Below are 24,127 nucleotides of genomic sequence, written 5' to 3'. Positions count from 1 at the left end.
TAGGTGATTATGATTTTTCTCATAATAACCTGGTTTTTTTTTATCTGATAATATGGCTAACTAATTAATTTTGAAATGTAAAACCAACCTTGCATTCCTGGGATTAATTCCATGTGGTCATGACACACTCTCCTTACTAAGTTCAGCAATGTTTGATACAAGAAATATTTTGTTGACAACTTTTGCATCTATGTTCATACATGATATGAGTTTCTAATTTTGCTGTACTAGATTCCCTTCTTTGATTCCTGATACCAGTAATTTGAGAATTTGGCTTTCTTTTTCAGTGCTTCATTTTCATTTGGCTCAAAATAATTCTTTCTTTGGCCCACCAGTAATTTTAAATTATGTTATGCAATTTTTAGACTGTGGTAGATGTTCTATTATTGTTGTCGTCTAACTTAATTCTGTTATAGAGAGAAAACATATCTTGCAAGATATCTATATTTTGAAAATTACTGAGGCTTATTTTATATTCCCATATGGTCCACCTTGGTAAACATTTGATATGCGTTTAAAAATAATGTGTATTTTGCAGTTGTTGTAGATAGTGTTCTATAAATATCAGAACAAGTTCGATGATAGAAGTATCTTGATTTTCCAAGTATTTTACTGATTTTTTTGGTATATTTTTTCTAGAATTTACTTGAAGAGGAGTGTTAAAGTCTCATTATGAGTGAGAATTTGTATATTTTTCCATTTATTTCTGCCAGGTTTTGCTTCATAAATTCTGATGCTCAATTTTTAGGCATACATATTTAAGATGATTATCTCTTCCTGGCAAGTTATTATTTTTGTTATTGTATACTGATACTTTATTTCTTATAGTTTGCCTTGAAAGACACCTTCTTAGAAACACACATACCCATGATACTTTTCATGTGCTTATTTTATTACTATTTGTTTTCCATGTGTCCTTTCTGCTTTTTTCCCCACTGATATGGTTTGAGTGTTTGTGTCCCACCAAACATAAATGTTGAAAACCTACTCACCAGTGTGATAGGATTATGACATGGGGCCTTTGGGGGTGATTAGATCATGAGGGCAGAGTCCTCATGAATGGGATTAGCACTCTCATAAAAGAGGGTACAGAGAGCTGCCTTGTCCCTCCATCATCTGAGAACACAGATAGAAGGCAACATATATGAATCAGAAATCAGTGGTCCCTCACCAAACATGGAGTCTGCCAGCACCCTGATCATGGAAGTCTTGGCTTCCAGAACTGTGAGAAATAAATTTCAGTTGTTTATAATCCATTCAGTTTATAGTATTTTGTTACAGCATGTTACAGCAGCTAAAATAGACCAAGACAACCTCTTTTATCCCTTTTCTGCTTTGTGTTAGTCAAGCAATTTTTAGTATTCTATTTCATCTACTGGCTTAACTATACCTCTTTTTATATTTTCTCTGGTTTGTCTAGGATTAATATATTGTAATGTATCAATCTAATTAGAATTACTATTAAGTCAAAATTGTACCTCTTCATATTTCTTATTTTCTACCTCACCCTTCCAGATTTCATATTTCACCCTTTCTGCACAATTCTATTTGTTCTATACCATCGTTTGTGCAATTATATCATATATTTTACACTATGTACATTATAAACCCTGTTTGCAGTATGTTTATTACAAATTTTCTTTCAAAAAAATCATAAGAAAAAAAGGTTTCATTTACTATTTCAGGTACTCTTCATTACTTTTTGTAGATCTGAGTTTCCATCTGGCATATTTCCCTTTTGCCTGAAGGACAACCTTTAGCATTTCTTGTAGGGTAGGTATGACTGTCACAAACTCTTTCAGATTTTATAATACTGAAAATGTCTTCATGTCACCTTCTGTTTTTTAAAGATATCCATAAAGATAGAGAAGTCTGAGTTTACAGGATATTTTTTAACACCTTTCTGTTGAGCTTCTTGCATTTTAAACACTCTTCTGTTACTTCTGCTGTCTATCATTTCTGTGAAGCCAGCAAAATCTTTTATCTTTGTTTTCCTATATGTACTGTGCCTTTTATCTTTTTCCTCCCCTCAAGATACTTTTATCATTTTCTTTTTCTTTGGTTTTCAGCAATTTTACTAGGCTGTGCCATGATATCTTTTTCTCTTTATATTAATCCTGGTTGGGATCTGCTGAGCCTCTTAAACCCTGTTTATGTTTTTCACTGAATGAGATTTTTTGGCCATTATTTCTTCAAATATTTTGTCAGCCACAATCTCACTCTTTTCTCCTTTGGGGACTCCAATCACAGGTATTTTAGACTGAATGATATCTACCCAATAATACCTGTTATTTATTATTTTATTCAGTCTTCCTTCCTACATAACTAAGAGAAAATAATCACTATAAAACTGCCTTCAAATTTCACTGACTCCTCTGCCTTCTCCAATATACTATTAAACCCACACACTAAAATTTTAATTTAGTTATTGAGTTTTCAAGAATTTCTACATAGCAATTTTCTGAAAGTTTTCATTTCCCTGCAAATATTCTTAATTATGACCATGTTTTTCTTTAATTCTTTGAAGATCATTTGCTTTAGTTCTTTGAACATATTTATAGTATCCATATTTTGTCTTTGCAAGTGAAATCCAAAACCTGGGCCATTTTGGACTTTTTTTTTTCTTGACAATACATCCTATTTTATTATTCTTTAATTTTTATTCAATATTGCATTCAATATTGAATACTTACATATAACCACTCTCAGTTCTGTAATACCCATTGAAAACTATTTTTTCTTATTTTAGCCATCAACTCAATCACTGGGTGATCACCTTAAGTTGTACAGCTCACTATAAACTTTGTTAGTGTAGCTCTGTGGAAAGTAAGATTTGTTTTCTTAGCCCATCTTAGTGAAACTCAATCTCCAAACTGTTTTCCCTGGGTAGTTCATCAAGATGTGATGTAGGTTTTATTAGGGTGGCTCTAGAGTAGGTCTTTCTTTAGGATGTGGCCCTACTTCCTAAAGCACCAGCTTTTCCTTATTTGACTGAATGCCAAATATGCTAATGAAGTGTTAAGGTGATCTCTGTAATTTGGCAGAGCCAGAAGTCTAAAGCTGAACCTCTAGTATCTCTGTTCCACTCTCACCCTGTAGCAGCTGCTATCTGACTAGTCTTGCTCAGTGTATGAACACTCCAGCTCCCAGCACAGACACAAGGTAGATACCCACATGGACTACTGGAGTTCCTTTCTGCACAATTCCTTCCCCATTAGTGCTCTGCCTTGTAGATACCAGCTGTTTCACTGCCATAAATTCTGATCCTTGCCTCCTCAGCTCAGAGAACTATATTCTCTGGTAGAACTCAAATCTCTGAGATCTAACTGGAAAACTGTCACCAAGCCATAGGCTGAATATTCATGAAACTTGTAAGCTTCTGTTCTCTCAAGAACTGCAGCTTTTCTCTACTGCCTGTGCACTGTCTGAAAACAGTTGACCCGGATATTTTGTCCAGTTTTATCATTGTTAGTAGTCTATATATGTTTTGTTATATGTATTCCTAAGCATTTTTAAAGTTTTCTGATGTTGATGTCAACATAATTTTTTTACAACTTTTTTACTATAATTTGTTTTTAAAATACAAAAAACATCGTGTACCCAAATTAAACATGCTGTCCACATATTGCTCCACTTAATCTATCATATTCTTTCTCTCTCTTCCTCTCCACATATATACATATATGTATGTATGTATGTATGTATGTATGTATGAATGTATAAGGTGCTCTCCACAAGTTTTTCCAATGTTAAATTACTATTTATTTCCTTTATAATTAATAATTTATGAGGAGCTGCATCGAGGCTATGTAAATAGTAGGTATATAACCTATTTTCACCAAATTTTCACATTTGTATCAACAGAGATAGCATACTAACTAGAAAAATACAGAATCTACTCAACTTTATTAAAACTGAATTTTACGGACCCTTTCAGAAACAACAGTACCTTCAAGAGCATGACATAAAAGTGCAAATGAACTAGAATATATCTACAATAATTACCCTTTAAGCCACAACTGCAACAAAATTGCCTAACTCTTCAGTAATTTAGTTCCATAAGTCCAGCGTCCTCTTTTCCATTATGTTTCCAAAATAGTCTTACAAGAGTATAGGTAAAGCAAATCTCAAACCTCATAATGAGATTTGAAGAGTACAGAAAAATGATTCTTAGGCACTAGATGAAAGTCAGATCTAAAAGCAACCTTAAAACAATGTTGTTTGCAAAGTGATGAATCATAAGAGACCTTTTTGCTTATAACTACAAAATGCTTTAGGCTGTATTTCAAATGAATGATGCATGGCTAGTATTTAGTATGTGACTATAATGATGTTTTGTTTTGTTTTTCCAAATGAAAGAAATTAAGCAGATTGTGCCATAAAATTTCAACACTACATAGATGGTCTAACTAGAAAGCATCATGTTTCCATATCCAAAAAAACCCAAAAATTAGCATCAAAAAAAATAAAAACAATCCACAATTTTATGATGAAATAAAATGCCCCACTTTTTAGCAGGAATTTAGTGGTGCAGTGGGGATTTTAGATTTTAAATCGCAAATTAGAAAAAGCAGAAACTAAGAAAAGTTCCAAAGACATACTTTGAATTAGCCATCAATTCAAGTTCCTGCTTAAATATTCTAGGTAAGTTTTTACCTCAAAGTTAATCTTCAGCCATTAAAAATAAATTGTGAAAGCACTGAAACAGAGAAACCACTACTAAGAGCAACTTTAAGTACAGTAGGCACCTACAGCAAACAGAAACACAAGAGTGAGTGCCACCATAAGAAATGAAGCATGGCCTTAGTGTCAAAAAAAACCATGGTTCATAGCTGAGCTGTAATAGTTACCGGCTGAGAACACAGGTTAAAAAGTTGCCTCATCTATGTAATGATAATGCCTATTTCTGGGGTTATATGAAAATGAGATTTAACTTTACTCATTCATTTGTGTATCAAATATTTATTGAACCCTTATTTATGTGTCAAACACTGATTTAGGCCCTGAAGATTCATATTAAACAAACAAACAAGCAACAACAACAACAAAAAACAAGAATTTGGTACACATGGAATATACCATAAGTAAACAGAGGGAGAAGGGGAGAAAAAGAGATAGAAAAACCACAAACAAATCAGATCATTGTAAACAAAAATAAATGCTATAAATAAATGACAAATAGGGTAACATAGATAGAGAATGATGGGTGCAGCATCATAATAATGAAAACTTCTATAAGGAAGTGGCATTTGGGCCCTAGAGGAAACAGCAAGAAAAAACCTAAAACAAGAACAAGAAAATGTACATAGCTGAAACAGTGGAAAAGGACAAGGGTAGAAAAAGTTGGGATTACAGAAACAGAGACTACATTATCTTAGAAATTATCATGAAACTGGAAACCATTAGAAGGGTCAAAGAAAAAAATGAAAGAATTCATTGGCACTAAAAGAAATGTTAAAGGCATTTCTTCAGGAAGAAAGGAAGTGATTTAGGATAGAAGTCTAGATTTATGCAATGATATGAATAACAGTGGAAATGGCATATAGCTAAGTAGATATAAAAGACTTTTTTTAAATAAAAGACTTAAAATTTCTTTCAAAATAAATACTCCAAGTCCTAAAGCACCAATAATATAGCAAAATAAAGAATAAGAGTGAATAAGTCAAAAAAGATAACATAGACTCATTAAAAATACTCAATCCAAAAGAAGGTAGAAAAACAGTAGCAAAGAATAGATGAGATAAATAGAAAATAAATAGTAAGATGCTAGATTTAAACCCTGCCATATGAATAACCAGATTAAATTAAAATGGTCTAAACATTTCAATTAAAAGGCAGAAATGGTCAGATTGGATTAAAAGCAAAATCAATAGACTGTCTATAAAACTGTAGGTTAAAAGGAAAAGGACTGAAAAAGACATAGCATGCTATCACTAATCAAAATAAAGCTGAAGTGGCTATATTAAGATAACACAAAGTAAGTTTCAGAAACCATTAGAGTATTTGAAGCTTGTGAATGACATAAAATCTCATTTAATTTTATAACAAGAGTCAGTAGCTGCTATGTGAAAATAGTATATTCAAAACACGAAGCACAGGTCCTGAAACACAGTAAATAATAAAAGGCAAATACAAAAATACATATGGCATGATGAACCACCATAGCATCATCAACTCTAACATTACATCTTTTCTCAACAATATTGTTCTAAGATTAATAACCAGATTTTATTCTACTTTACATTTGGCTTTCCATTGCCATTTCATTAACATTTACGAAACAAACACACTATAAGCATGGCAACCCCTGCCGTACTTTCAGAATTTTATTTAACAAAAGAGGGATTATGAGAATTCGTTAAAATGCTACAAATGTGATACTTACATTCTATAGTCACTTGGCTAAATCCTCTGAACTTGCAAGTGGTTAATTAACTACATGTTCAAGATTGATCAGTGGACCAGGTAAAGGTCAGTTAGTCACAGAGTAAAAGGGAAAGCTGGAGCTGGGGAGGTAGGATCCAAAGAAAAAACAATGCAGTCAGATCCCTGAATGCAATTCCAGCCAGCTAATGGTTTTATATCTATCTTTAAAAGCGGACATCCTGACTTGATGGGTACTGACGAGTTTGATGGGTGCAGCACACCAACATGGCACAAGTATACATATGTAACAAACCTACATGTTATGTACATGTACCCTAGAACTTAAAGTATAATAAAAAAAATTAAAATGAAAATGAAAAAAAAAAAGAAAAGTGGACATCACCAGTAGACATTCAAATTTTTGATGGTCTTTGAGGGAGGCAGGGTCAGGGGTAGAGATACACACCGTGTGACACAGGAAAAGCCCTTTATGTTGCAGATTAGTTTATTAAAAAATAATGAACAAGAGAACCTTTTTCTATGATATTTGCTAACCAGCTCATATTTTGAACAATAACTCTGCCCACATACTCTTAAATGACTAATTCCTTGCCTTAAGTTTAATCTATGCGACTTTACAAATTCTTGTTTTTCACTGATGCCAGAATACTAATGACAAAAGTGTTTCTCTATATTCCAAACATAAACCCATTAAGAACTACAGCTTTCTGTGTTAGTATTGATTGCATGCAGTTTTTATTCTTTGTTTCCATGTTAGGACAAGTAAAATTAATTCAGGGACTTCTAAAAATAAATTGGTGGCCTTTCAATAATTCATCTGGTATTTGGGTTATGCTTTACTTCAAGCCTTTGATTTGGTGGGTGCATTTTGGGAGCATTCAGATCAAATCACTGTGATACATTTTTTTTTTCCAGGCAACTCCTCTGCCCTTCAGTAATAAAGTATGCCCGTTGTTATTGTCTGAGGATGTCAGAAGGGCCAGGTCTGTGATCTGCAATTAAAGCAGAATGGGAGATACTAAAATATGGGAAGACAAAGGAAAACCTATTGAAGATGAGACATCGGGTGGCATTCAGGTGATGGACATAATAAAGGATGAGGCTATAATTAAGACTCGGGGGCATAAAAAAATAGGCAGAAACCTGCATTTTAGGAAGTACAGGTTGAGGAAACAGTGGTCTCTAACTGCTACAAGAGATCATTAGTGAGGCTAGCAGTCAAAATCATGGATAATTCCAAAGGAAGTGGTAATAAGAATTCAGTAAGAAGTAAGGAGCTAACCATAGCAGACACTGTCCCTCCCAAGGAAAAAAAAAAAAAAAGAGAGAGAGAGAAGAAAAGAAGCCTCCCCAACCCACCCAAAAGCACATAAAGTAATAGAATGATAATAGAACACACAATTGAGCAGTAAAAAACTCCTGTAAATGAACCGCAGATCACTAAATAAAGATTGTCATGAAGCTAACTGAACTAGTTCTCTCTTAATTACATTAAAATATAAAATGTTTTGGAAATTCTGGGTCAGAACTTAGGAAAACAAATACAGTATCATGGAAACTTATAATAATACAAAGCTACTGGAACCTTAAATCTTTTCAGAACACACCAGCATTCAAGTGATCAGAATGATTTAGGCACTTTAATGTGGCTAGTGATTCCAAGGGGAGCTACTTAAAAAGGAAAACATTGATAAAATAGGGTAGAAAGACTCCATTTGTCCACAACATAAAACTTCAGTAACGCTACATAGTTTACTATAAGAAGATGACACATAATGCTACAACAAGGAACAAAATATTGACAGAATAAAAACTGACCTAATGACAGTTTCAGCATAAAGCCACAAACTGAGAACCCTTAAACAAATTAAAATTTATATTACTAAATCTTGACTATTTAATGCATAAATGTAAGTCAATATTACTGTAAGTGGGACAGTATAAATACAAAAAAAAGATTTTCCTAACATATAACAATTTTAACAAATTCCTAGATTTTCCCTGCAGAAGGAATTTGGACAAATACAGTAAATCAAATGATTTGGTAGTGGTGATGCTGGTGGCATATAAGTTAGTGCTAGTGTTTCACTAAACAGGAAAAAATCACTTTGGCTATTCGGTATCTGCTCTTCTAAATAACTGTAATATCTGGACATGGATATAAAATTGGCATCCTTGGAAAACAAAGAAAAATAGCAGTAATGGAAAACAGCAGACTTGCAGGATAGGAAACTTGACCCAATGTTAAAGGAAAAAAAAAACAAAACGAAACGACAAAACACATTTATCTTGTAGAAAGAGCCAAGTCTGGTATGGAAGACAAGGATGTCTAATGATGCATATAATTTAATACAAAATAAAAATATAAGAAAAGCAAAACAGGGAAGAAAAATCAACTCAGACAAAGATTATAATTAACCAAATACATATGGGGCCAAAACACCACCACCCCATGTCCCAGTAGCCACAATGTGAACAAAGTTAAATAAAACTTCTAAAAGTTGATTCTGAGTATCTCAGAGAAATTTTCAAGTGCTTGGCCACAGAGTGCCAGTTTCCTTGTTAAGCTGGGGACAGAAAATAGAGAAAGTCGGTGGTCAGGGAAGAGAAGTCGGTGGTCAGGCCACAATAATAATGAGCCAGACAAGGTAGTCGACATTTAAGGATGGGCAGGGCATTCCTCTCTCATTTGGGTCTTTTATTTCTGAAAATAGGGACGAGACCAATCCTAAACAAAACATAAGTAAGTTAAACTCTATTTTAAAACCTTTCCCTTTGCATTCATTTACCTTTTTCCCACCTCCTGTGTACATCTAATCCTTTACCAAATATATCAAGAACTCTGTGCCTAAAAACAACACAGTGTGGTAGAAACAAAATGAAATATGGAAATGTAAGTTTAGAAATCCTCAGTTTCAATTTTTCTCTTTTGCTTATGGCATGTGGAGGGAGTCTGGGATAAGTAGTCTATTCTATATGAGTTTCTGTTCTTGTAACCCTGAGGAGCTATTATAAAGAATATATCATATACATGTATATAAGCATACTTTGTGAACTGTAAATCACTAAATAAACTTCATATAACTGTTATGTAATTTCTTGTCTGCTCTATAGTAGCTCATTTGATGCAATATTATGCCATTAACCTGAAACTCCAAAATTGACCTCTCTCCCCGATCCCTTTATCCAAACCATCATCTTTTGAGTATCGTAAGTCACAGATACCATATTTTAAAAATTAATCAGACTAAAGGAATGTAGAGTAAGATTTTAATCTCCTCTAGGTATCCTAAAGCATTATATGATTTACAAACAGAAGGCTGACCTGATGTTTTATAGTATCTCAGATAGTTACATGAACTGCAGTATTTTGGTGGGGAGGCGGGTCGGGGGGTGGGGGGGCAGTCCTTGAACATACTTCCATAACAACTACTAGGCTGTTATATACAACTCATTGATTTTAATTTCAGGGGATTCCGAGAAATCCGGGATACCTAGTCAGAGAGTTAGATGTAAAATGCATTTAAAGGCTCATATTTCTAGCCCCAACATGTGCAACTAATATCAGAAGAGAAGCTTATTCTAATTACTGTTTTAGTAATTTAGATTATACTCTTGAAACACATTCTGTTGAAAAGCAAATAAATAACCCAGCACTGTGTCTCAATATGAAATCTGGAAGTCACAATAATTGATCACACTGAAATGCTCATCAGTTAGTATCTACCTTTATGTCAATCTCTATATGGCATCCCCTTTGCTACTTTTCACTGAAATCAATTGTGTCTGCTTGAAAGCCAAAGTACAGAAAGTCTGGAAGGTAAAAGAGTTATTAAAAAAGAGTTATTAAAAAAATTATATGTGTTTCATAAAATCATTGAGAAAGAAGAGGGTATCAAAAGAAGACAGAGTAGAGGAGAGCATCTGAGTAGGACTCTTATTCAAGTGTTAGAAGATAAGGGAAAAGAGCCAGGGAGGAGTCAGACATTAAAAGCACAAGGGAGCCAGAAGAGAGAACAAAAAGTAGATAAAACTAATAGGGTGAAATGCTGACCAGAGGTCAAGAGCACACAAAATGAGAAATGAAAGGACCTAAGCTGAATCTGGAATTATGAAGTTGTCTATATCACAAAGAGAATAACTCTACAACAGTGATGGGAACAAAAGCATATATATATATAACATGCTAAAGAATCGTAGAATAGTGAGAGAGAAAATTCGAACTCTAAAGTGGAATATAGTTCTTAAAGAAAGTGGGTGCTGGCCGGGCACAGTGGCTCACGCCTGTAATCCCAGCACTTTGGAAGGCTGAGGCGGGTGGATCATGAGGTCAGGAGTTCAAGACCAGCTTGGCCAACATAGTGAAACCCTGTCTGTACTAAAAATACAAAAATTAGCTGGGCATGGTTGTGTGCACCCTAATTGCAGCTACTGGTGAGGCTGAGGCAGGAGAATCGTTTGGACCCAAGAGGCGGAGGTTACAGTGAGCCAAGACCATGCCATTGCATTCCAGCCTGGGCAACAGGGCAAGACTCCATCTCAAAAAAAAAAAGAAACAAAATAAAATAAACGAAAGTGGGTGCTGAACTAGATCACAACAGATGAGAAGAAAAATATGCAAAATAAAAATAAGAGAATGAAGGCTGGGCATGGTGGCTCACGTCTGTAATCCCAGCACTCTGGGAGGCCGAAGCAGGTAGATCACTTGAGGTCAGGAGTTCAAGACCAGCCTGGCCAACATGCTGAAACTCCATCTCTACTAAAAATAGAAAAAAATTAGCCAGACATGGTGGCACATGCCTGTAATCCTAGTTACTCAGGAGGCTGAGGCAGGAGATTCATTTGAACCTGGGGAGGTGGAGGTTGCAGTGAGCTGAGAGATTGCGCCACTGCACTCCAGCCTGGGCGACAGACTGAGACTCCACCTCCAAAAAAAAAAAAAGAAAAAAAGAGAATGATGATAGCAGCTAACATAATTGGGCATTTGCTATTCATCATACACAACGCACATGCATGCTCTCCTAACTGCACCACAACTCTGAGACAGGTTCTGTATTCATGCATATTTTATAAATAAAGGAAACAAAATTGAGAGGTAGTAAGAAACTCATACAAAGTTTCATAACTAGATGTGGTAAATTCAGAATACAAACCCAGATCTTCATAATCAGATTAGAAACACAAAGAAGGACAATTGAAGGTATCTGGAATACTAAGACAAAGTTGTTTTAACCCAGATTCAAGTCTCAATACTAAGAACATATTGCCAGGCAAGCCTCAATAAGCCAAGAGCTAAATGATTTTAGTTTTTCATATTTAAAATAAATAAAGCATCTGAGGGAAATTTACTTATTCATTCATCAGTATTTATTGTATAATACCAGATATTGTTTGAGGCATTAGGAATTCACCAGTGATTACCTGAGAGAATATTCCTACCACCATAGATACTTATGGCAGGCTAACTAGGTAAGTGGACAGAGCATAATACAGTAAATGATAAGCTGATGAGTACTAGCGAGAAAACTTGATTGGATTGAATGATGCAAAGCATTGTTCCTGGGTATATCTTGAGAGTGTTGCCAAAGGAGAAGATTAACATTTGAGTAGGTGGACTAGGAGAGGCAGACCCACCCTCAATCTGGGTGGGCACAATCTAATCAGCTGCTAGCATGGCTAGGATAAAAGTAGGCAGAGGAACATTGAAAGACTAGACTGACTAAGTCTTCTGGTCTCCATCTTTCTCCCGTGCTGGATGCTTCCTGCCCTTGAACATCAGACTCCAAGCTCTTCAGCTATTGGACTCTTGCACCTGCACCACAGGTTTGCCAGGGGCTCTCGGGCTTTGGTCACAGACTAAACGCTGTAGCGCCAGCTTCCCTATTTTTGAGGCTTTGGGACTCCCACTGGCTTCCTTGCTCCTCAGCTTGCAGATAGCCTATTGTGGGACTTCACCTTGTAATCTGGTGAGTCAAAACTCCTTAATAAACTCCCTTTCATATATACATCTATTCTATTACTCCTATTAGAACCCTGACTAATACAAGAGGAAAAGAAGTATTCTGAGCAACTGATTATGCAATTTCAGAGAAGGTACTTTGAGAAGACTTCTACAAAGGACCTATGAAAAAAGACCAGAAAGAAATGAGAGAACAAGCCATTTGAATAACTGGAGGAGGCAAGGTAAAAGTGAGAAATTCTCAAGAATGTGACTGGCATGTTTAGGAAACAGTATAGAAGCCATAAGATTAAAGTTGCCTTAGCCAGGGTGAATAGTAGAAGATGAAGTAAGAAATACCAAGTCAGGGACAAATTATGTAGAGCCTTGTAGACCACTACAAGAATTCGGGACTTTCCTCTGAGGTGGGAAGCCATTGTAGGGTAATAGGTAAAACAGAACATTATGTGACTGAAGTCGTTGGCTGTTATGTTAATAATAGACTGTGTTAAATATAACTTGAGATGCTATATCAAATTCTTTCACAAATTTTACATGCATGTGATACAAAACACAAGCAAAATTTTGTATCTTTTACCATCAATTAAAAAGAAGAGAGATCAATATAAGTCACAGTTGAGATTTCAAACTTTTTGAGAAACTCACCAGTATTAGCAGCTCAAGGGAATAGCATATCATTCTGATCATGCTGTGTTTTATTAGTTCTAATAAATTAAAGAATTGCAGAGTTATTTAATATAGCTGACATTCTACTAATTTCAAGGGAACAAGAGTAACAAAAGCTCATAAGAGAATTCATTCAGAGCTCAATTCCACTTATCCTCCCACTCTACAGAGAACACAATTGGCAGCATGTGAGTGATTTTTCCCTGTAACGGCAGGATTTGATATTACTATTTTGATGGAGATTTGAACTAAATGAACTCAATCCCTTGATTAAATGAGAGTTATTTTATCAAGGAATATGCCTGCACACTTCTGGCATTTTAACTTCGTCTTAGTTCATAATATAGGAACTATATATTTATTATCATGATGTATTAGAGATTATTCCATTTTCTTCTATATGAGAACAAGGTCTGGAGGCAAAAGCAGTTTTTTTTTTTTTCCTTTCACTGCACAGAAACACATTCTCATGACCACTAGCTTCTTTCTAAATGTCCCCGATGAATTATATACCCTACAAATGCCGAATATCACTCTCACCCCAACTCATGGTTAGCTTTTGAAACAAACTGCAATAATGTCATATTATAAAATCAACTTGTAGAGTTCCCTAGATAAGGGCTTGCAATTGTCCTTTGAGAGGTGGTAACCAGCAGCAAAAACAAACAAAACCTTGCTGATGGTGTGCCCCGCTCCAGAGAGAAGACTGAGAAAAACAGTAAGGTTTGCATATTTCACCTTGCCTTTCACTGCCTCTTGCGTTATATTTCTAATTCACACCCTCAGTGATCTCATCCACTCCTATAACTTTGCATGTGACCTGTATGCTACCAGCTTCCAAATTTATAACTCCATCCCTGAACTCCCAGCTTATACCCCCAAATGCATACTTCATATGTCTACTTAGAGGTCAACAGTTATTTTGCCTTCCATAATCTGCTTCTCTTTCAAGACTTTCCTTCATTTCTATAAAACTCTTATCTAATTCTACAGCCTAAGAACCGTGAAGTTATTCATGATTCCTCCTATATCTCAAATCCAATCTGTCAGAAACTCTACTTCCCTCTTTCAAAATCATCCAGAATCTACTTCTCACCAATGACACTGCTGCCAAGTCTGTCAAGCTACCACTAATTCACACACTATTAATGAGATCATTGAAACAGCATGTTAATCAGTCACTGGCTTTAATTATATTCCTCACCTCACCCTACTATCTGCTTCTCCATATAGCTACAAGCATAACACTTCTATAGCATCAGTCTGATCATTTCACCCCTTTGTTTATAACTCACTAACAGCTTCCTTAGAATAAAAGCTTTCTTAGAATAAAATCCATGATTCTCACACTATGGCTGCAAGGCCACGCATGATCAAGGCCCTGGTGGCCTCTTTATACCATCTCCCACCATCTCCCTAGTCTCCTCTGCCACAGCCACTGGCCTCACATAGCCAAACTCACTTATCCCTCAAGGCCTTGGTGTTTGTGGTCTCCTCTGTCTATAACATGCTTCCTTGAGATATCCACACCTCTAACTAAAGCCACTCAGCCTTCTGCTCAACTCTTACCTCTTCCCAAAGTCCTTCCTAACCATGCAACTTGCACACACAAACACACTCATCCTACCACTTCCTGCAGAGCATTCACTACTATCTGATATTACATTATTATTTATGCATATATTATTACCATCTCCAATGAAAATATAAGACAAATAAGGTCTAAGGGAAAGATCTTCGCATTAAACTCAGAGTCTTCAGCAATACCTAGCACACAGTAGGTGTTCAATATGTATTTGTCAAAAGATGAATAAATTATTGCTGAATCAAGGAGACAAAGTAATCAAAGAAAATTTATCAGACAATGGTACAGTCTACCAATACAAACTCAAAGTTTAAGTTCATCCAACAGAATCCAAGTCCCTAAAACATCCTAAGACTGAAACATACACTACTGGAATAGTTGCTACCAGGAGGCATTTCCCCAGAATCACCTAATGAGAGTGCAAATAAAAATGTACAAAGTTCTTAAGTATACCCAACCTATCAGCAGTAAAAGCAATGTTAAGTTTCACCATTAAAAAGCCTCTAATTTTCATGAATGTCAGTATATTTGGTTAAATCAATGAATGGATTACACATTATTTTGGACTGTTAAACACATAAAGAAAAAATGTGTATGGTTGATATGGTTTGGATTTGAGCCTCTACCCAAATCCCAAGTCAAATTGTAATTCCTAATGTTAGAAATGAAGGCCTGGTGGAAGGTGACTGGATCATGGGGGCAGATTTCACCCTTTGGTGCTGTTCTTATGATAAGAGTTCTCAGGAGATCCGGCTGTTTAAAAGTGTGTTGCACCTCCCTCCCACCATACTCCTGCTCTGGCCATGTAAGACATGCCTGCTTCCCCTACACCTTCCACCACAATCATAAGTTTTCCTGAGGCTTTCCCAGAAGCTGATGTTGCCATGCTTCCTAAACAGCTTGCAGAACTGTAAACCAATTAAACTATTTTTTTTATAAATTACTCAGTGCCAGGTATTTCTTTATAGTCCTAGCACTTTGGGAGGCCAAGGCAGGCAGATCCCTTGAGGTCAGGAGTTCAAGACAAGCCTGGCCAACTCGGTGAAACCCCATCGCTACTAAAAATTCAATAAATTTAGCCAAGCATGGTGGCACACACCTGTAATCCTAGCTACTCGGGTGGCTGAGGCATGGGAATCGCTTGAACCAGGGAGGCGCAGGTTGCAGTGAGCCACGATCATGCCACTGCACTCCAGCCCAGGCAGCAAAGTGAAATTGTCTTCAAAAAATAAAATAAAAATAAAGTGACAAAAATAACTGAAAACAATGACTGAATGCTTATGATTTTAAGATACATACCTCTAAGATTTAAAATAGCTAAAAATATAGGTTATGAAATAATAGTCTATTATTTCAAACAAATGTTCTCACTGTGTAATGAAAGATTTCCAGAGGAGATTACCAAATGGCTGTCTAAAGCATCATGGAACTTGAGGGACCTTGGACAACTGGACAAAGCAGTAGCAGTGGATGAAAGGAACTTCTCTTTTCCAGGAAGAGAAGACGGTAGATTCTGCCAACTTCAGACTGGTACAATTTATGTAACTGACAGACAAGATCAAAGATGAATTATTAGAGATAAGGCAGTAGTAATTACAAGAAACCAAAATGGGTTCTTGAAAAAAAAAATATCAGAGTAACTGTTTGCCTTTTGTTAGGAGATTGAACTCTGGGAAACATGACTGATTTTGTATCTGGATATTTGCAAAGCCTTGAAATATTCAACACCTAAGGAATGCAAGGAAGACCTGGAGATATTTAGTCTGGGAAAGCGTTGGTTTGGTGGAGATATCCTTTCACCTATCTTGGTTAATGTTTTTTACAAGTGTTTCAGTAAGCCATGATTCTTATACCAAATCACAATTTCTTCAACATCTTTTATGAAATAAAACCACTAAGTACTAAAACAAGTATTTGTATAGAGTGCCATGAGTAGTCACACTCAAAACAACACGGCTTTCTGAGGTAAAGATCAGGAAAACGCTCAATGTAAGGTGTTGTACTAGACAAACCTACAAGTTAAATGGCAAGATCACTTAGGGTTTAAGTTCTGTTCTTTAAAAAAAAAAAAAAAAACACAGTGAATTATGCACCAAGTTATTGATTTCTTGGTCTACTTTTGAATTAACCCATTTTCACTCACAGAGAAATCATCTACAGATTCATTTTAACAAAATATCAAAATACTCAACATGATTTTTAAAAACACTGTTTTCATTTTATTGTTCTTGTTATATTTTTTCCATCCTTTCTGTTCAACACTTCCTTATTTCTTACATTCACTTAACCTATATGTATATATTATGTGGCACTATGTGCCAGTAGATGTGCCATGTGCTGTGAATAGAAAGATGAGCACAATACACTCTAGCCTGTCAAAAAGTTCAGAGAACAAATGAAGACTGTGACTTGTAAAATCACACTTATATTCCAGTATAATACAAGCTATTTAGAGATATGCACAGGGTTCTGTGGTAACAAAGAGGAAAGATGCTGAATTTTGTATAGAATGAAGTGTTAGGGGAAGCTCCCCAAAGAGGCTTCCTCAAAGGGGAAAGAAGGGAAAGACGGAATATTGACAGGCTTCAGCATGATGCTTTCAGAGCTCAACAAATTGTCTAGCAATGATGAAGCAGAGAGAAAAAAGTAAGATAGGAGGTAGAAGGTGAATGGCAAGAACTGCTTCATTTGAAGACGTGATGCCGGGTGGGAAGGACGGGATTAGAGATGAGCCTGAGGAAACATCTAAGGGTAATGGGTATGTTCATTATCTTGACTGTTGTAATTATTTCATGGATGTTTTCATATGTCAAAATTAATCAGCTGCTACACTTCAAATACATGCCATTTATTGTATCAGTTTACCTAAATGATACTTTTTTTTAAAAGTTCTAATGCTATTCTAAGAATTTTGGTTATCAGTGTGAAAGTCTCGGGGAGCAACTGAAGGAATTTAGAGTCAGTGAAACTCATTTAGGGGCATTTCATTCTCCATTTTACATCTTTACAAGATCCTCTATTTAATCAAATTAAAGAATTAATCAACTGCTATTTTCCATGCACCTATCATGTACAAAGGACCAATGTGTCCCTAAAAAAATCACATCTCTATCGTTAAGAGAGTTATACAGATCTTCTTTATTTTAATTCACTTTTAAAACCAAACTTCAAAGATGCAAGATACAGCAGACATCATAAATAAAAGTAAAAAGACAAGTAAGAGGCAGTGAGAAAAACTGCAAATATTTACAAGAGTAGCACTATGGAATATATAAGGAGCTCTTACAATCTATAAGGCAATAAAATAGGAAAATAATATTAATAAGCAATTCTAAGAAAAAATATAAACAACCAATAAATATATAATAACTGCTTCAATCTCATTTAATAACCAGGAAATATGAAATAAGTAAAATAAAAGTCACCAACCAAAAAAGAAAAACAATATCAGTGATTATGCAAGGAAAAGAATCCTCACTTACACTATTCATAAAAGGGTAAACTCCGCCAGGAGTGGTGGCTCACGCCCGTAATCTCAGCACTTTGGGAGGCCGAGGCGGGCAGATCATGAGGTCAGGAGATCGAGACCATCCTGGCTAACACAGTGAAAACCCATCTCTACTAAAAATACAAAAAATTAGTTGGGCATGATGCTGGGCGCCTGTAGTTCCAGCTACTCAGGAGGTTGAGGCAGGAGAATGGCGTGAACCCGGAAGACGGAGCTTGCAGTGAGCCAAGATCGCACCACTGCACTCCAGCCTGGGTGACAGAGTGAGACTCCATCTCCAAAAAAAAAAAAAACAAAAAAAGTATAAGTTCACATGTCTTATTGAAAGACAATTTGACAGTAACTAGCAAGATTAAAAAGGTCTTTCAATTTAGCAATTCAAAGACTATGATTGTGAGATGATTTACACCTATTCACTCTCAATTTATTTAATACTCAGAACGATACAAAGTAGGTAGGCACTATTATTGTCCCTGTTACCGACAAAATAATGTCCCTCAAAGATATCCATGTCCTAATACCCGAAACTTTTGAATGTGTTACCTTACCTAGCAAAAGGGAATTTGCAGAGGTCATTAAGGATCCTGAGATGGGGAAGATTATTTTGCATTATCTGGGAAGGCCCAATATAATCACAGGGTCCTTATAAGGGAAGCAGGAGGGTAAGAGAAGGGGTTGTTACAACAAAAATAGAAGTCAGAGCATGCTGAACCATGAGCCAAGGAATGCAAGCAGATTCTCAAAGCTGGAAAAAGCAAGGAAATAAATTTTTCCCCTAGAGTCCTCAGAAGGAATGCACCCAAGTTAAACCATTTTGGACTACTGATGTCCAGAATTGTAAGATCATAAACTTGTGTTGTTTTAAGCCACTAAGTTTGTAGTTAATTGATTATAGCAGCAATAGGAAACTAAAATAGTCCTACTTCATAAACAAGAAAACGGAAGTACAAAAAAATGAGTAACTTCCAAAGATTGTATAGCTAGGAAGAGGTACAGCTAGGATTTAAACCCAGACCATGTGCAATACTAATGCACTGCCTTCAAATACATATATAAAGATGCATACAGAATTATTTTTTTGAAAACCTGAGGTAGGGGGGGAAACTACAGCTAAGTGTCCTTCATTAAGAGAATGATTAAAAGGAAAAATCATAATATGGGCTATGAAATACAATGCAAGAATTTAAAACAGTACAACATGAAAAACATATTCAAAACATATGACACAGCCAAAAAGTTTCAGAACAATGGATTTTTTTTAATGTTCATATGAACACACACACATTGGTAAATACATAGAAATGGAATTAGAAGTCCAACAGATTGTTAAAAATGATCATTTGTGTGGAATGAAATGAGGCAGTGGGATACAGTGGATATCTACGTTGTATTCAATATTTTTATGTTATTTGAATGTTTTACAACGAGAATATATGATGTATTTTAAAGTGAGGGATTTTTAATGCAGGGAGATACGCATGAACTTCCTACAACATTTTTCATTAAAAAGGCCTCAGCTGCACAAAGTTTAAAAGTCCTGCCCTACAGTGACACCAAATGGTGGCAGATCAAAATACAGCACACAAACAGGACACCTGTTCGATTCAATCTTCCTATAAATGTTTGATTTCTTTGAAGAACAGGAAGCTTAACAGAATTAAATAACGCAGAGACAAATACTCAAAAACCTAGAATTTTTAATCAAAGAAAGTCTAGTACACCAAGCTTCAACTGCAAATTTTTAGGCCTCTTTCCAAACTTCAGCTAATCTTCTGATCCTACTGTATATTTACATAAATCATTTCTCACAGTTAAATCATGCCACTGTGAGCACAGTGATTTTACCTAATAGCTTATTGATCAAAGAAAGCCTACAAATACAAGAAATGCAGTCATACAACTAAAGTCAGGCTCTACTCCACCGGAACCAACCTTTGGTAAGTAGGTAATATTTTGGAAAGATGGACGAGAAGGTGTTGGGTATAAACAGGGATGGAAAGAATCCAAGAAGAGACACAAGCAATGACTCCAATTAATGACAAAGTATATTTTCATTTGTTAATCTAGTGATAGAAAATTAAGCTGAGTAAAAGAGAAGGCTATTGCCTCTCAAATATAAATCAATTTCTCCACAAGAAAATTTTGTCCTGGACTGTCCAGGGAAAAGAATATTTCAAATTAAGCACATCAGTCAGTATTCAGTGTCCTCTGCCCAGAACCTAAACAAACAAAAACAGCATGTAAATGGCCTTATTCATTACAAGCCACTATATGAGGTAGACCAACTCTCAGGGCACTCCTCTAAAACACCATTTGGCCAGGATCCTTAGTCTTTTAGCATGAAATGAGAGTTATTGGATTTTTGATGTGTTACTTTTCATATACCAAAATCTCCTAGAAAACATAGGATAAATAAATATATGATCATATACAAAAAAAAAGTCAATAATATAATTAAGCTCTAAGGCCTTGAAATCATATAACTGGATTTCAATCCTAACAGGTACAAGCCAACCTACGACCACATGTCACCAGCACTACTTCATCCCACACACGGATGATCAGTCCTAGAACACTTGAGAGCTATCCTGATCAAATGAGTGCATGGTCAGTCACAAGAACCACAAGGAGATCAGTTTAAGAAGGTAACTAAAGTTTCTGAACCACTATATAAGTGACAGATGAACGACTAAGAACTGAGTACCACAAAAAGTATCCATGTCTACTACATATACATTTAAGACTCTTAATTAGAAAGAGAGGTAATATCAGCATTAAATAATTTTGCTTCCAATTTCAACAGAGGCATAAATATGAACATAAAGTCTATATTACAGAAAACATGAAAAAAAAGAATATTACATGGTTTAGTGGTTAGAAGTTTCAAGGATATACAAGTTAATAGAAATTGACATAATAGTTCCTATAGTAAATTTGCATACCATATTCTATAGGATATAGAGCCCTGGAAAACTGTATCTAAGTAATACATGATAAAAGTAAGATATATGGCCGGGCGCAGTGGCTCACACCTGTAATCCCAGCACCTTGGGAGACCGAGGTGGGCGGATCATAAGGTCAAGAGATTAAGATCATCCTGGCCAACATAGTGAAACCCCATGTCTACTAAAAATACAAAAAAAAAATTACCTGGGCTTGGTGGTGTGCATCTGTAGTTCCAGCTACTAGGGTAGCTGAGGCAGGAGAATCACTTGAACCCAGGAGGCAGAGGTTGCAGTGAGCCAAGATCACACCACTGCACTCCAGCCTGGTGACAGAGCTAGACTCTGTCTCACACACACAAAAAAAAGTAAGACTTTTCCAGTATACAAACTATATATGCTAATTGACCTTAATTGACATTGGTTACTAATATTTTAGATGTGTTACTTTAACACCCTGCCTATGAAAAAGAAAATAACATAAATAAACATTAATGTCCCGGTGGAGCTACACCTTATGTTTTTTAACTAATTCTTATGGGGAATTAAAGTTGATTATATAATGCAAGCAACTTGACTGAATTTAATCTACTGTCTCAAGTTTGGGTGTCAGTTTAAATAAACACAACTTTTCAGAAAAATTTGTAATTAATATGAATCAAATTAATGAATTCACATAACTGGATAAAAGAAAACTTAAATTTAGTGGCAAGTAAAAATTGTAGAATTTTAACTGATTTTTGTTCAAATGAAATTGCTAGAAATCACAACATCAGTCTATGGAACTTAAAGACGAAAGAGTTAAGAGCTAATTTTTATTCAGTGAAAAACAAATGAAAAGTCAAGCTTTGGTCCTATTTGGAGCTGGGAAAGCACTAACGTTAACCCAAACTCTTGACTTTTTCTTATTTCTAACTGTGTGATGACTTCTGAGGTAAAAATGATTAGTACATTGCTAACGTACTTTAAATCTAGGCTAAATCAAGAAGTAAACATGTTTTTAAGGCAAGGATGTCTTGTAGATATCTGAAGTTTAGTTCACTTCAAGTCAATTGCCTGTTTTTTATACAAACATTTCAAAAGTTTATTACTTTAAAATGCAATATTATTATGGAAGACTTACAGAAATACACGTGGTAATTATAATCAATTTCTTAAAATCATCAAATTACTGTATTATTGATACAATGTTGATAAACTTAAAACATATCATTATTTAGTAAGTTAGCAAAAGTTTTTAATCTAGAAAGGAGTACAGAAAATTTCAGACATTCCAGACTGTCTAACACTCTTTGTCCAGTTTTTTTTTTTTTTTTTGGGGGGGGTCTAGTTAATTATCAAGGATTGTTTGGATCTTTAAGCAGGTTTCCAACTTCTGTTTGGAGAGCAGAAGTTGAGACGTAGTGGGAGCCAGATTGGAAATGGTGAGAAATAGAAATGGAAAAAGGTAAAATTTAAGAACATTACTACTTGACAAAAAATAGAACAAAACAAAAATATTTCATTTTGTTCCTCAACTTTCAGTCTGATTTGTCCACCAATACAATTACCTTTTAAAATATTAGTACCACAGAAACCAGAACTTAAAACAATTTGTTCAAGAGTATATTGTCATAATCAATAGGTGACTAAAGCATTGTTCATACTGCTTATAGGCAATGTTTTTCAACAGCATTACTCTTTCCAAATTATATTCCACTGGCACTCAGGTATGAACCAGCATGGAATGTGTAGATTCCAGATCAAGTTTGAGTTGACATGTCCTGAAAGGGAAGTGGTCAATCCCCATCTTAAAATCAAAACTATTGGCCGGGCGCGGTGGCTCAAGCCTGTAATCCCAGCACTTTGGGAGGCCGAGACGGGCGGATCACGAAGTCAGGAGATCAAGACCATCCTGGCTAACCCGCTGAAACCCCGTCTCTACTAAAAAAAAAATACAAAAAACTAGCGGGGCGAGGTGGCGAGCGCCTGTAGTCCCAGCTACTCGGGAGGCTGAGGCAGGAGAATGGCGTGAACCCGGGAGGCGGAGCTTGCAGTGAGCTGAGATCTGGCCACTGCACTCCAGGCTGGGTGACAGAGCGAGACTCCGCCTCAGGAAAAAAAAAAAAAATCGAAAGTATTACCTTTGGCATTGGTATCCGGGAATACATTTGTTTTAACTGCTGCTCCCTAAAGGTACACTCTTTGTAAATCAAAGCTCTTTGATGTGAATTCTTAACAAAGCATAACATGGCGATTTTAAGTAAATTGAAAATATCTGCAAATTTGAGCAGTCTTCTTGAATCACTAGAACACAGAAGTAGTTTTAAATCTTTACTATAATGATAGGCAACATAAAAAGCTACTTGTTAGATAGACATTTTCATATAACCTTGCATGGTATCAGATTTAATGTATATGGGAAATATTTCAAAATTGTAACTTAACATATTATTTTAATTCAAGTGTCAAAACATAGGTAAAAACAAACACTCTAAATAGTCTGTGGTTAAAATGTAATGCAAATTCTCCCTTATCCACCTATTCTCATATGGAAGACATGGCAAATAGAGTGTCAAACAGACAAACTGACCAGATAATAGAAAAGAAAGCAAGCAAGGAAATACAGAAAAAAGGAGATAGAAAAAGGGCAGGCAGGGAAGAGAATACCCTGAAGAATTGGATTGAAAAGCAAAAACGTTTTTTGTTTTCTTAAAGACAATGAATTTAAAAGTTTTAGAACAGGCCCGGTGGGGTGGCTCACATCTGTAATACCAGAACTTTGGGAGGCAGAGGCAGGGGGATCACTGAGGTCAGGAATTCGAGACCAGCCTGGCCAATATGTTGAAACTCCGTCTCTACTAAAAATACAAAAAAATAGCTGTGTGTAGTGGTTGGCGCCTGTAGTCTCAGCTACTCAGGAGGCTGAGGCAGGAGAATCACTTGAACTCAGGAGGCACAGGTTGTGGTGAGTCGAGATTGCAGCACTTGCACTCCAGCCTGGGTGACAGAGCAAGATTCTGTCTCAAGTATTAAAAAAAAAAAATAGACTGTGAATAAGGAAAATCATGCTTTTTCCTTTTGTGTCTTATTTGGAGTTT

At 35.7% G+C, this 24,127-nt stretch overlaps 1 protein-coding gene and 1 long non-coding RNA gene across 2 annotated transcripts in view; one reads left to right on the top strand and one right to left on the bottom strand.

The window, feature by feature from the left end:
- Nucleotides 1-24,127, bottom strand: part of DIAPH3 (diaphanous related formin 3) — a 522,774-nt gene that overhangs the window by 231,519 nt on the left and 267,128 nt on the right.
- Nucleotides 1,100-16,120, top strand: LOC108542485 (uncharacterized). Its single transcript, XR_001889293.1, has 4 exons — nucleotides 1,100-1,224; nucleotides 7,303-7,464; nucleotides 12,417-12,570; nucleotides 15,982-16,120. It is a non-coding gene; the product is annotated as an uncharacterized LOC108542485 (long non-coding RNA).

Source organism: Rhinopithecus bieti, unplaced genomic scaffold (genome assembly GCF_001698545.2).
Source record: "Rhinopithecus bieti isolate Rb0 unplaced genomic scaffold, ASM169854v2 scaffold_21155, whole genome shotgun sequence".
NCBI classification, from domain to species: Eukaryota; Metazoa; Chordata; class Mammalia; order Primates; family Cercopithecidae; genus Rhinopithecus; species Rhinopithecus bieti.
The sequence above is the reverse complement of the archived record's forward strand: the minus strand, read 5'-3'. Positions and strand labels throughout refer to the sequence as shown.